Genomic DNA, 12,628 nt, shown 5'->3' with positions numbered 1-12,628 from the left:
GTTCAAGTTCATGTATTTCAATTTTCTATATTCCACATATGAGTGAAATCATCCTGTTTTTGTCCTTCACTTCCTAACTCATTTTACTAGACATAATCATCACCAGATATATCCACTTAATTCAAAGGGCATATTATAATCTTATTTAAAATTTTTGTTAGTGATTTAATAATGATCAACAAGGTTGTAGGATAAGAAGGGTAAAATTCCACAAAATTACCACCACCAGATTTCCATATCCCATCCCCTCCACTGGAAGATTGTCTGTTCTTTATCCCTCTGGGATTACTATTTGCAGTGAGTCAATAAATTAAGCAAGAAATTAAAAAGAACTAAAAAGACATCTTAAAGTACTCAATGAAACAGTTTCTACTTAGATCTAGATACACTCCTCACCTACCTCCTATTCCATGTCCCTCAATCACTCCAAAGCTAATCTTGTCATATGAAATAAGGACTACAAAAGCTGAATAAGGGCAAGAGACTGGAATACTTTCATGATGACTCTTTAGTCACTATCAGGCCATCGCATCAACTGAGACTCTGGTCAGGGAGCCCTAGGATTCCCACACAGACACGATGGGCCTAGACCTGTAACAGATCCCTCTTGTCACTGTTATTGGTCATCTCCATCAGGAACAACATAATGGACAAAAATTAGTAAAGTCGTGGGCCCTCTGGAATATACCCAAAACTGGCTGTGAGTATGGATCAACCTGTCAATGCCAACCTTCAGTGGATGAACAATTAAGGAAAGCCAGACCTTCCACCTTCTGCACCCCATAGTGCTCCTGGCTTCATACTCCCAAAGGGATAAAGAATAGGGAAGCTATCAAGATAGGAGATTGGATATGGAGTTCTCCGGGTAGGCATTGTGTGGAAATGTACCCCTCTTATCCTATAGTCCTGTCAATATTCCCATTTTATAAATAAACAAATAAATAAAAATGAGATATTTTTAAATTTTAAATCATGTGAACTTTAATTTAATATGTATATCTTTGCAAAAGATCATAGTGGCAAATATAACAATGAGATTATTTTATATGTAAATAATATCTCTAACCTCCCTTTGACAACTCCATGTCCCTTTTATATTCTTATGTGTATACTTTCATGAGTCAAACAAATAATTTTTTTTTAAAAAAGCTCTGTTAAGGGTCCTAAGTCCCAGGTTCAATCAACCTCACTACCATAAGCCAGAGCTAATCAGTGCTCCAATAATAATAATAATAAAAACACTTTGAAATATAGCTTTTAAATTTAAGACAACATATATTTATAAACTCAACTGTTTGAAATTTCAAGGTAAGTACTCTAGTATTTCAGGTAAGAAGTGCTTGCCATATTGAAAACACTGAGACAACAACAACAACAATAATAATAATAATAAATAATAAGAATATAATCACCAACAATTTTCCAAGCTACCTGCACTAAGAATCACTATTTTCAGGGCTCCAAAGCAGTCTGTATGTTTACTCTCTCTCTCTTTTTAAAAACATTTTTTTAAGTTTCTATTTATTATTTCTTGGATAGAGACAGACAGAAATTGAAAGTGAAGGGGAAGATAGAGAAGGAGAGAGACAGACACCTGCAGCACTGCTTCATCATTCATGAAGCATCATGCAAGTGGGGCCTGGGGACTTGAACATGGTTCCTTGTGCATAGTAACATGTACACTCAACCAGATGTGCTACCACCCTGCACCAGTGTATGCATATTCTCTAGGTAAGATATTTTTCAGGAACATCTATACTATCACTTCAGTGGCATAGCTTTCAAGTTGCGGTTTTGGATTTAGTGTGACTTCTTTCAGGAATGCTCTATATTTTATCCTTTAAAATTAACCCCATCTGTCATGTAGAGGAAATTTATATCAAGATTAAATTCAGGATCTTACACATATTTTTGAAGTTTTGTTTTTTGTTTTAGTCTATATCTCCAGTTTATTATTTCAAATTTTATTCTGACATATATCACATTATCTCATCCAGGTTTTCACCACCTGTAAATTAGATAAGGATTTTTCATCTGTGTTTATTCAAGTTGTTGCTAAAAATGAAGACTGTGACACAATAACAGAATTACGTAATGTTATTTAGAAAATACCATCCCTGGGGATCGGTTGTTAATGCAACTAGTTAAGTGCACATAATACAATGCACAAGGTCCTGAGTTCAAGTCCCCAGTCCCCACCTGCAAGGGGAAAGCTTTGCAAGTGTAGAGCAGTGTTACATGTATTTCTCTGACTCTACCACTCTCTATTATCTCCTTCCCTCTTGCTTTCTGGGTGTGTCTATCCAATTAATAAATAAAGATAATTAAAAATGTAAATTAAAGGTGCCATTTGTTTATAACTTATTACACATTACTCTTTTGTTAATAATTACATGGATCATAGACATCAAAATAGATGTAGCAAATAGCCTTAATAAACCCAAGCTAAACTATGTTCACACTATTTCTCTTCTATGTGATTAATAATTTTACCAAACTATATCAAATTTTAGGGCAAATTGCTTAATCAGTAAATCAATTTTGATCATAGAATCAAGAATGAATACCCCTAAATTATTTACCATAGTAATTTTATTGTAACTTTTTAAAATTTATTTATTTTTTTATTTATAAAAAGGAAATATTGACAAAACCATAGGATAAGAGGGGTACAACTCCACACAATTACCACCACCAGAACTCCATTTCCCATCCTCTCCCCTGATAGCTTTCCTATTCTTTACTCCTCTGGGAATATGGACCCAGGGTCATTATGGGGAACAGAAGGTGGAAGGTCTGGCTTCTCTAATTGCTTCCCCGCTGAACATCGGCATTGACAGGTCGATCCATACTCCCAGCCTGCCTCTATCTTTCTCTAGTGGGGCGGGGTTCTGGGGAATCGGAGCTCCAGGACACACTGGTGGGTTGTCTGTTCAGGGAAGTCTGGTTGACATCATGCTAGCATTCAGAACCTGGTGGCTGAAAAGAGAGTTGAAATACAAAGCCAAACACATTGTTGATTAATCATGAACCTAAAGGCTGTAATAGTGCAAATGAAGAGTTGTGATGGGTGTCCGTTTTGTAGATAGCTAGTAGACCTAGATTCTAAAGAGCCCGTGACTATACTAGTTTTTTGTTGTTGTTTTTTTCCCTGAGCCTGAAATCTGATAAGCAGGTGGATCCAATTTATTGTCTGGGAAGATGATGTTATGGCTGGAAAAAGAACCAGAAAGGTGGATGAGAGAAGAGAGTAGTTCCCTAATATGGGAAATGTATATAAATATTGTACAACTTTGTATAATTGTATATCTCTGATAAATTCAGAGTTGGAAAATAGTATTGCTTTGGTTTAGTTGCTATTTATTGCCAAGCTCTGATGTATCAATGGAATAATGCATTTTATTACTAAAATGTGATGTGCAATAGAGTTATAAGGGTTTTGTGTCATTAAACAATACAGGAAGCCAAGGCAAGGTAGGTTATCTGAAATACATAAATTCCAGTATAATTCTTTTCTAAATTTCTTTATTGGGAACTGAATGCTTTACATTTGACAGTAAATACAATAGTTTGTATATGCATAACATTTCCCAACTTTCCACATAACAATGCAACCTCTATTAGGACCTCTGTCATCCTTTTTGGATCTGTAGTCTCCCCGCCCACCCACCCCAGAGTCTTTTACTTTGGTGCAATATATCAATTCCAGTTCAGGTTCTACTTGTGTTTTCTTTTCTGCCAAGATCATTCTTAATCTAGGCATAAATCTAATAAATCAAGAGAAAAAAGAGCAGACCATGAGATTTTATAGGTTGTCAAAATATCACTAAATAGAACTCCCATGGTCACACATAACTTTTGACAAGACTGGAAAGGAGTTATCTACCAGGAGGGAAAGGTAATTTTTTTAGAGGTCTCTTTCTGTACCACATAATGATCCTGAGTCCATACTCCCAGAGCAATAAAAAACAGAAAAGCTATCAAGGGCGAGGATTGGATACGAAGTTCTGTTGGTGGGAATTATGTGGGATTGAACCCCTTTTATTATCCTATGGTCTTGTCAATACTTACATTTTATTTTTTTAAAAAAAGACAAGAAAGGAAAAGGAAAGTAAATAGCTACCAGGAGTGGCAGAGCTGTGTAGGCACTGAGCCCAAGCAATAATTCTGGTGGAGAATATATATATTTGGAGGTGAGGTATATTTGATTGCATAAAATTGGTACTTTGTGGAAATATACAGCCTAAACAACATCAATGCAGAAATGGTAGATGTAAAATATTTCCAGAAAGATAACAAATATTTAATATAGTATTGCACAGTGAACCTTTATAAGTTGATAAAAATGACAAATTGCTCAATAAAATAGACAAAATGGTGAATATATAATATCTATAAAAGCATCTCTAAGTGCAAAATAAATGAAAATGCTCAAACTCAGTGATTATCAAGGAGATGCTGTTTAAAGTAGCAGTGTGTATCATACTGGCAAACATTTCACAGAATAATATTACCTTTTAGCCGGCAGAATTTAGGATAAAGGATTTGTCTTGTCATGTATTTCTAAATTAAATGCAAATGTTTAAACTGAAAGGAACTTAGTAGCATCTATTAATATATGTATTTTAGCTTAGAGATTCTATTGGTAGGTTTATATAGAATCATACCAAATATTTTAGCATATCTTATGATCTTTATACAAATTTGCATTTGTGCAAAGATGTACCCACTAGCAAAAATAAATTACTAATATAGAAAAAGAGTGATATCTCAACAGAGAGATGATCTATGTCATTACAGGAGAAAATAGAGTAATGTTTTTAAAGACTAGAGTTTTGAGGACAAATGATTTTCTCAGGGTTGGGGAGATAGCAGAGTTACACAAAAAGGCTTTCATGTCTGAGGTTCTGAGATCCCATGTTTAGTTCTCATCACCACCATAAACCAGAGTTGAGCAGTATCTATTCTCTCTTTCATCATTCTTCTATATCTCTCTCCAATTAAAGTAAAATATATTTGCCTTGTCGTTGCATAAATACCCTTTAGAATAAGAATGAGTATGAGTTTGAGATTATATTCAAGATACTAGAAGTTACTAACTGTATAGTTATACAGTAGATTAAAGCAGTTAAAAGATTTAGAAGAATGGTAGAGATAACTGGAGTATTAGTTTGTAAATTTGGTAAAGACTTTGTTAATCAGAGGTCATCCAGCTTTTGGTAGGTCCATTTATTTTCTTTTTTATTACCTTCTTATTTATTGGATAGAAACAGCTAGAAATCTAGAGGAATGGGGAATAAAGAAGGAGAGAGACAGAGACACCTACAGCCTTGCTTCACTACTCGTGAAGCTTTCCCTCCTGCAGGTGGGGACTGGGGGCTTGTACCCGGGTCCTTGCACATTGTAACATGTGCCCTCAACCAAGTAGGGTCATTTTCTATTTGCTTCTTCATTGTATATAAAATGGATGTTCACTGTCAATGCCTCTTATTAAAACTATTATTATAATACTGTTATAATTTAAAACAGAAAATGACATATCTCCAAAACACATCTTTTTGTTGAACTCATTAGGCTATAGTAAGAATAAATGACCTCTCTGTGTACAGACAATGGAGGTTCCAAGAGTAAATACTGGTTTGTACTACCTCTGCTACATCCAAAATTGCTATATTTGGAGACATTACATTGTTCTAACACCAATGTGCAAGAATATATGCAGAAATCTGAAGTAGTATGCAAGGACCAGTATTGAGTGGCTGGTAGCCCAGATTTCTGACTTTATCTTGCATTGTGTCTTGGCTAAAAGTCATCAGATCTATTGTGCTGGCCCCAATTCACACCATATCATCAAATATACCAGTTAATAAGTCTAATACACTTATCAACTTAGTCTTCTAAAACTATGATATAGTCATAACATCCAACAAGGGTTCTATTGATCTAAGTATTAGTGGTCATTAGAACATCTGGTCAACACAATGATCTGGATACAGATAAGGGAGAATCAGAGTTTATGGCATATGTGAAACTTCCTCTCCCTGCTGATGGGGGCCAGGGGCTTGAACCTGGGTCCTTACACACTGTAATGTGTGAGCTTAACTAGATATGCCAATATCTGAACCCAAGAAAGAAATCAGACTCCCTTGAGCTTTGGCTGATGGTGGTGCTGAGCATGGAAACTGGGACCTCAGAACCTAGAAGCAGAAGAGTCTTTTTGCAGAACCGTTATCCTGGCACCTCAGCCCCTTTCTTATCTTTCTATGATTTTGATAGAACAGAAAGAAACTGAAAGAGAAAATAAAGAGAGAGACACCTGCACCCTGCTTCACAATTCTTGAAGCTTCTCTCCAGCAGGTGCATACTGGAGGCTTGAAACCAGGTCATTGTGCTGGGAACAGGGTTCTTGAGTCCAGACTCTTACACATGGTAGTATGTACTTTTTACTGGATGCACTGGTGCCTGACCCCATAACTTCCTTTTAATTGTTCTAGCTGTCTCAATAAAAAGCAATTTTACTTGTTGTCTCCTGATTTTATTCTAATATTTACTTTTAAAATTTTACATCTCGATCCTACACATGTAAGGGAATGAATGATTGTCTAGTAGTTGTTATTTCAAAATAAATGTTCTTACTTAAAATGTACTTCATTTGGTTTTACCTATATGCATACTTTTGTATTTTTATTAACTTTATTTATTGGCTAGAGACAAGTGGGGGGCTGGAATCTTGAACCCATGTCCTTGTACACTATAACATATGTGCACAACCATATGTGCCACCACCTGGCCCCTCTACATGCATGATTTTAAAGATTTATTTATTTCATGTGACACAGAGCCAGCTTCACTTAAGAAAGAAGGAGAATAGCAAAACATGCCAGAGGACATATATCTGTACCTATAAAGCTCAGTGTCTATCCAGGAACCTCAAACATGCAAGTCCTGTACTCTGCCATTTGAACTATTGCTCTGTCCACTATCTGCATGTATTGCAAAATGATTACCACAATATAATTTAAAACTTAATAACCTTTTGATAATTAAATTATACATATATATTAGAAAAATATTAAGGGCTGTATTTAACTATACTTTTCTATATATGATCATTCTTAATATTCTGTTATACACACAAAAAATTAAATATATCCACAGCCCCTCAAAATTATAGGTTATGGCCATAAAAATAGCTTTGCAGTGGAATACAAGATTTTCATGTTTCTCAGTTCCAAACCCTGGCACAGAGTATCCCAGAGTTGAGTGACTCTCTGGCACTCCCTTTCTCTCACATGCAAGCTTTCTCTGTTTTTCACTAAAACAATTATAAAAAAGTAAATTTTAAAAAATACTTCTTTCTTTATTTATTTTTATTTTATTTTTTTTAAATTTTTTATATAAGAAAGGATTAATGAACAAAAAATTAAGGTAGGAGGGATACAACTCCACACAATTCCCACCACCCAATCTCCATAACACACCCCCTCCCCTGATAGCTTTCCCATTCTCTAGCCCTCTGGGAGCATGGACCCAGGGCCGTTGATGGTTGCAGAAGGTAGAAGGTCTGGCTTCTGTAATTGCTTCCCCTCTGAACATGGGCGTTGACTGGTCGGTCCATACTCCCAGTCTGCCTGTCTCTTTCCCTAGTAGGGTGTGTCTCTGGGGAAGTGGAGTTCCAGGACACATTGGTGGGGTCTTCAATCCAGGGAAGCCTGGCCAGCATCCTGGTGGCATCTGGAACCTGGTGATTGAAAAGAGAGTTGACATACGAAGCCAAACAATTTGTTGAGCAATCATGGACCCAAAGCTTGGAATAGTGGAGAGGAAGTGTTAGGGAGGTACTCACTGCAAACTCTAGTGTACTACTGCTTTCAGGTATATATTTTGCAGTAGTTTATGGATACGTGTGCACATAAGCTCTCTCTCACAGAAACTGGTGTATATCTAGGTTTTGGGACTTTGTTAGAAAGTGAACTACCTGAGATGAAATTAGAGTGTACTATAAAAGGAAAGGTCTTACCCGAGTAATGAAGGTGAAGGGTTGTCATTCCAATCGTTAAGTCTCTGGACACAGTCTGAGGTGAAGCATGTTGAGGTGGCAATTGTTGCGTTGGTTAGGTTGTGATCGGCGGATGCAATATGATTTGGTTTGGATTGGGAGATGCATACGGGAAAGTGGGCCCTATCCAAGGGTTCCAGGACTGGGGGAAGTAGGGGCTCTATAGTGGAGATGTGAGGTTCCTGCTGTCTTAGGGTTCAAAAAGACAATCAATAGTTAATGTTATCATCACATTATTTGTTAATTGGGTTATCTTTGAAAAGTCCTTTTGTTATGGTGTGCTGTACAGTATCCAATATCTTGTATATAGCTATGCTATTGGATGCTTCTAATCTACTTGGTCTAGGCTTTTGAGAGAGTCTGCATATCAAATACACAGCCTATATATTAAAAGGATTCAGTTTGTGTTTTGAGAAACTTTGAGACATACAATTGATTTTCCCCCTCTCATATTAATTAACTACTGATTTATATGTCTATATTTTGCTAGGAGTGTACATAAACACCATTCCCACCACCAAAGGACTGTGACCCATCCCTCTCACCCACTCCCACCCCCCACTGGCCCAGGAAGCAACATGTCTACCCCTCACCACTGGGTTTTTACTTTGGTGCCCTACTTACAATTTGGTCAGGTCCTGCTTTTAGTTTCCCTTTCAGATCTTCTTTCTCAACTTCTGTTGATGAGTGAGATCATCCCATACTCATCTTTATCTTTCTGACTTAGTTCACTTAACATAATTCCTTCTAGCTCTGTCCAAGATGGGTCAGAGAAGGTGGGTTCATTGTTCTTGATAGCTGCATAGTATTCCATTGTGTATATATACCACAGCTTTCTCAGCCACTCATCTGTTGTTGGGCACCTGGGTTGCTTCCAGGTTTTAGCTATTATGAATTGTACTGCTATAAACATAGGAGTACACACCTCTTTTTGGTTGGGTGTTATGAAGTCCTTGGGGTTATACCCCAGGAGAGGAATTACTGGATCATATGGAAGGTCCATATCTAGCCTTCTGAGAGTTTTCCAGACTGCTCTCCACAGAGGCTGTACCAATTTACATTCCCACCAGCAATGTAAAAGGGTTCCTCTGTCCCCACATCCTCTCCAGCATTTGTTGCTGCTGTCCTTTTTGATGTATGCCATTCTTACAGGAGTGAGGTGGTATCTTAGTGTTGTCTTAAATAGCATTTCTCTGACAATCAGTGACCTAGAGCAGTTTTTCATATGTTTGTTAGCCTTTTGGATCTCCTCTGAGGTGAATGTTTTGTTCATATCCTCTGCCCATTTTTGGATGGGGTCATTTGATTTTTTGGTGCTAAGTTTGCTGAGCTCTTTATATATTTTGGTGATTAGTTTCTTGTCTGATGTCTGGCATGTGAAGATCTTCGCCCATTCTGTGAGGGGTCTCTTTGTTTGTTTAATAGTTTCTTTGGATGTGCAGAAGCTTTTCAATTTGATGTACTCACATTGGTTTGTTTCTGCTTTAGTCTTCCTTGCAATTGGGTGTGATTCATCAAAGATGTCCTTGAGGTGTAGGTGGGAAAGTGTTTTTTACCAATGTTTTCCTCTAAGTATTTGATTGTTTCTGGTCTGACATCTAGGTCTTTGATACATTTGGAGTTGATTTTTGTTTCTGGTGAGATAAAGTGGTTCAATTTCATTCTTCTGCGTGTTTCAACCCAGTTTTCCCAGCACCATTTACTGAAGAGAGCCTCCTTTTTCCATTTAATCCTTTGGGCCCCCTTATCAAAGATTAGATGCCCATAGGTATTGGGATTTACTTCTGGGCTTTCAATTCTGTTCCACTGGTCTGTGTGCCTATTTTTGTTCAAGTACCATGCTGTTTTGATGATGATGGCTTTATAATATAGTTTAAGGTCTGGGAGTATGATGCCTCCATTTCTGTTTCTTTTCCTTAAGATGGTTTTGGCAATTCTAGGTGTTTTCAGATTCCAGATAAATGATTGTAGTGTTTGTTCTATTCTCTTAAAGAAGCTTGGTGTAACTTTGAAGGGTATTGCATTAAATTTGTATATTGCTCTGGGGAGAATATTCATTTTGATGATATTTATTCTTCCAATCCATGAGCATGGGATTATCTTTCCATTTCTTGGTATCAGTTTCTATTTCCTTGAGTATCGACTCATAGTTTTCAGCATACAAGTCTTTCCTTCTTTGGTCAAATTTATTCCTAGGTATTTGATTGATTTTGCTGAAACAGTAAATGGGAGTGATTTATGGATGTCTTCTTCTTCAGATTGTGTGTTTGCATAAAGAAATGCCACTGATTTTTGTACATTGATTTTGTAGCCTGATACCTTGCTATATTGCCTAATAACTTCCAGTAATTTTCTGCTGGATTCTTTAGGTCTTTCTATGTATACTATCATATCATCTGCAAATAGTGAGAGCTTCACTTCTTCCCTTCCAATCTGTATTCCTTTGATTTCTCTCTCTTGCCTAATTGCTATGGCAAGAACTTCCAATACTATGTTGAAGAGTAACGGTGACAGTGGACAGCCCTGTCTAGTCCCCGATCTTAGGGGGAATGCTTTCAGCTTCTGTCCATTGAGTATGATGTTGGCTGTAGGTTTGCTATATATAGACTCCACTATCTTGAGGAATTTCCCATCTATTCCCATTTTTTGTAGAGTTTTGAGCATGAATGGGTGTTGGATTTTGTCAAAGGCTTTCTCTGCATCTATTGAGATAATCATGTGGTTTTTGGCTTTGCTTTTATTGATGTGGTGAATGACCTTGATGGAATGATGGATGTTGAACCAGTCTTGCATTCCTGGGATGAATCCCACTTGGTCATGATGAACAATCTTTTTGATATGTTGCTGTATCCGGTTGGCCAACATCTTGTTTAATAATTTGGCATCTATGTTCATCAGAGATATTGGTCTGTTTGTTTTCCTTTTTTGTTCTGTCCCTATCAGCTTTTGGTATCAGAGTGATGTTGGCTTCATAAAAGGTGGAAGGGAGTATTCCTGTTTCTTCAATTTTATGGAATAGCTTAAGAAGAATGGGTATTAACTGTTTCCTGAAAGTTTTGTAGAATTCGTTTGTGAAGCCATCTTGTCCAGGACTTTTGGTTTTGGGGAGATTCTTAATAACGGTTTCAATTTCTTTGTCTGTGTTTGGTGCATTTAGATTTTGTAGTTCTGCTTGGTTCAGATTTGGAAGTGCATAGGTTTCTAGGAATTGTTCCATTTCTTCCAGATTCTCTAGCTTGGTGGCATATAGTTCTTTATAGAAGTTTCGCAGGAATCTCTGGATTTCTGTGGTGTCAGTTGTGATATCTCCTGCATCATTTACAATACTATTAATTTGAGTCTTCTCTCTTTTTTGTTTGGTGAGTCTGGTAGGGCTTTGTCAATTTTGTTTAATCTTTCAAAGAACCAACATTTGGCTTCATTGATCTTTTGTATGGTTCTTTTATTTTCGATGTTGTTTATTTCTGCTCTAACTTTAGTGATTTCTGTCCTTCTGGTTGCTTTAGGGTTCCTTTGTTCCTCTTCCTCTAAGTCCTTGAGGTGTGCAGTAAGGTCGTTCATTTGAGCTTCTTCTTGGTGTTTAATATGTGATTGTATGGCTATAAGTTTCCCTCTCAGTACTGCTTTAGCTGTGTCCCAAATATTTTGATAGGTTGTGTCTTCATTTTCATTAGTTTCCAGGAACATTTGAATTTCCTGTTTGAGTGAGTCTCTGACCCAGTGGTCTTATGGAGCATGTTGTTTAGTTTCCAAATTCTGTGTCTTTTAATAATTTTCCATTTGTTGTTAAATGTTAGTTTTACTCCACTGTGGTCTGAGAAGATACTTGGGATAATTTCAATGCTCTTGAATTTAATGATGCTGTCTTTGTGGCCTAACATGTGGTCTATCCTTGAGTATGTGTTATGTGGATTTGAAAAGAAGGTGTATTCCAGTTTTTTGGGGTGGAGGAGTCTGAAAATGTCCAACAGGTCTAGTGTGTCGATGTCTTCATTCAATTCTCTTGTATCTTTATTGGTTCTCTGCTTTGTTGATCTGTCTAAGTGTGAGAGTGGGGTATTGAAGTCTCCCACTATTATTGTATTACTATTGATGTATTTTTGAAATTCTTTCAGTAGATGCTTAATGTATTTAGGTGGTCCCTCGTTGGGTGCATAGATGTTAATAATTGTTAAGTCTTCTTGGATGATTGATCCTCTAATCATTATGTAATGTCCTTGCCTATCTTTTATTACTTTATTTAATTTAAAATCTATGGTGTCTGAGATGAGAATGGCTGTTCCTTCCCTTTTTTGTGGTCCGTTAGCCTGTATGAGAGTTTTCCATCCTTTCACTTTAAGTCTGTGTTTATCTTGTTGTGACAGATGGGATTCTTGCAAGCAGCATCTGGTTGGGTTATGTTTTCTGATCCATCCCCCCACGCTGTGCCTTTTGATGGGTGAGTTTAAGCCATTGACATTTATTGATATTATGGATTTAATGTATTGTAGTGCCATTGTTCTAAAAAAGAATTTGTTTGCTCTGATATATTGCAAGTATTATAGTGATGTTCTTGTTTATAAGAGGTCT

The sequence above is a fragment of the Erinaceus europaeus genome, chromosome 8 (assembly GCF_950295315.1).
Source record: "Erinaceus europaeus chromosome 8, mEriEur2.1, whole genome shotgun sequence".
In the NCBI taxonomy this organism is placed as follows: domain Eukaryota; kingdom Metazoa; phylum Chordata; class Mammalia; order Eulipotyphla; family Erinaceidae; genus Erinaceus; species Erinaceus europaeus.
Note: the sequence above shows the minus strand (reverse complement) of the source record.